A 3,228-nucleotide genomic window follows, 5' to 3' on the forward strand; every position below is an offset into this window, starting at 1 on the left:
GACTAATTAGTTCATTTCAAATACATCAAATTACCTGACTAAAAAAAAACAAACAAAAAACTGCCATTATATGTTTAGTTTATTTGATCATGCTAGAATTTCTTTAGAATGTTAAAATATTGTCTTCCATCCAAGAGAGTTTATTCATTTATTTTCGTTTTAGTTTTTTTAGTGCATAAACAAAAAGACAATAAAATTGCTAAATATTTACCTTTTTTTTCCCGCTAAATCTTTAACTAAAATTTAAAAAGGAAACCTGAAAATATGAGAATAAAAGCTGAAGGTCAACTTATATTACCAGTATGCAAAAACATGTCTTTTTTTATTTTATAATATTATTTATATATGCTATATACAATAAAAAGTTATTAAAATAAAATAAAAGTCAAACTGAATATTGGTCTATACCTGAGCCATAAATGGCTTGCAAAAAAAAAATCTAAATTAAAATAAAAAAATATTCAAACTGAATATTAGTCTATACCTGAGCCATAGATGCCATATGTTTTAAAATAAAATAAAATAAAAACATGGCAACACTGAGTGGCTAATAAGTCCATTTAATGTTTTAAAAGCTCTCCAAAAATAAATACAATGGTTAAAGATAAAATAAAATAATAAACATATAAATAAATAAATAAATACATTTTTCCATTAGTGCTGGTAAAAAAAAAACAACAACAAAAAAAACCTTACATACTATTACATACTGAGAAACAGTAAAAATCACAATTTATATTCCTTTCTTTGAGAGGAGAGACCTTCTTCTCAGTCTTATTATGTCCTAAAAAGCTACATTTCTCTCTCAAAGTGGAGATTCTCTTATAATGGCCGATACATGCAAGGCCTCCTACTGTACCTCACGGTTTCCTTATTCATTCTCTGCAAGGCCATGCTGCTTTAAACAGTTTCATTTAATAGAAGGAGAAAATGAGTTCTGTGAGGTGATTAAGGAATGTTTGGAGGGAATTGCATCTCTCAAATCAGCGTTAAAATGAAAAGAATTCCTGAGAACACAAGTGTCATACAGGTGATGGGGATTTTTGTAATGACGGCTCACCAAAGTATTAATACTAAGGTTTATGAAATAAATATAAATATATAAATAGGATATAAATAAAATAAACATGGCAGAGTCACTTAAATATGCATGTAATATATAAATATTGTATGACAGCCCATGAATAAACATCAAATTGAATATGACTACAAAGCCATCCACTGTGCATATTAACAAACACTACCACTACAGTACACAATCTCCTATATCACAACATGCCCACATTGCAGATAAATATCAAAATAATACAATTAGGATATCAAGTTTCATGCAAAACCCACAGAAGTAAAATGTTTGACCAATAGTGTAAAGTCAAACAAAACTTTATTTCCCTCATATGCCATCCAGATAAGGGAATCAGTACTACTCTAATGCCAGATTAATTCTGCTCTCTGAATTTAAGATCAAATCCAATAACTAACTAAATAAATATTTGTCAAAATATATTTTGAATATATGCTAAATATATATATATATATATATATATTGTGTGTGTGTGTATATATATATATATATATAGAGGTGTGAAAAAGTGTGTTCCAATGTCATGGAAAAGTTAATTTATTTCAGTAATTCAACCAATTTCACCAACAAATGCGTCTAACAGAGTCTGGTTAGGTGGGCCCTGGTGAGCCGAGGCCCTAAATTGAAGAGGAATTGGGTTTCTAACAAGACTCCAGAGCTCTGGTTAGCTTTGACAAGCCCCTCCGAAAACACAAGTATTAAAGCGCTCCGCGGCTGACATGCACATTAAGACGGGCCACTGTGTTCTGCAGAGGAGAAACGGACCTCATGGGACAGAACTGGAGCGGCCAGGCAAACTCATAGTGTTCTGCATTATACTTCATTCTCATGTTGTTCTGCTATTCTGTTCATTTGCCGTTTTTCTCAAAGCAATTTCTGTTGGTTTAGGATTATTATTTAACCGCCTCTCTCATTCCACCTCAACACAATGTTTACACAGTTCTCCCTAATCAAACAGCATCTTTCGTTAACCATTTTCATTACATCACATTTAGTCATTTAGCAGAGACTTCTATCCAAAGTGGCATGCAAATAAGGAAAAGCACAAGCAATTTATCACACAGAAGCCAACAACATTAGCAGTGGCAAAATATCACATTTTTATATATTATATTAGTGCCGAAATATACCGTAATTTTAAAAGCAAACCTGAGTAGCTAAAGCAGAGGTGTAAATGTGGACTCTAACTGTTATAAAATTAATATGCATATTCAGAAATATTGTCTGGACACTTAAAATATATCAATTATAAATTACACAAAAGACAATGATCAAGATGAAATGAAAGAGTTCAAGACAATTATTTCAGTTATTTGATGGTGCTTGCAATTAATACTATATAAATATACCGGCACTATATAATATAAATACTATATATAATACTTTATTATTATGGACACACATGGTCCAAAAACACAGACAATACAATGGGCAAAACAACTAATAGTTAAAAAGTAGGGGTGGGAATCTCAGGGTACCTCACGATACGATACGAATCACGATACATGACTCACGGTACGGTAATATCACGATTCTGCGATAATCAATATATTGCTAAACAATTCTATAATGATACATCACGATATCTAACTATGAAAACAAAATGCCTGTGAAAAGGTTAAGTGCAAGTTTTCTCTCTTTATTCAAGTCCAAATTACTAAAAGCTTACACTTTTCTTTGTGTGTAAACCAACACATTTAACTGCTTATCAACTTTATATATAGCCTATATATAAACCTGGTACATTTCAAAATTTACCTGGAGTGCTTCCTCAACCTTTCCTCTCCTCTCATCATAAAAACAGAGCCCCGCGCACATGACATGCAGGCGGAAAAAAAGCCATTCACATGGCGTCTTTTGCGCGCTCAGGTTCGTTATTTCAAATGTAGAGGCGTGGCAAGCAAACACACAGCACACGTCTGCGCCGCATTACGGCTCTTGTTTCGTTGTCCATGCCATAGGTGCAGATGTTTCTGCCGGTCGGTGCCCTAACTCGCACTTGTAATATCTGAGAGAGAGGGAGAGCATCCAGTTTTGTTGACATAAATCTGGACGCGCCGGCGCCGCTCTCTCTCACTCATATAGTGAGGGAAATTCACCTGCGATCCGAGCGGAGAGGTTAGGCTACTCACGGACTCAATATG

This window comes from Sinocyclocheilus anshuiensis, unplaced genomic scaffold, assembly GCF_001515605.1.
Source record: "Sinocyclocheilus anshuiensis isolate Anshui unplaced genomic scaffold, SAMN03320099.WGS_v1.1 scaffold300, whole genome shotgun sequence".
NCBI lineage: Eukaryota > Metazoa > Chordata > Actinopteri > Cypriniformes > Cyprinidae > Sinocyclocheilus > Sinocyclocheilus anshuiensis.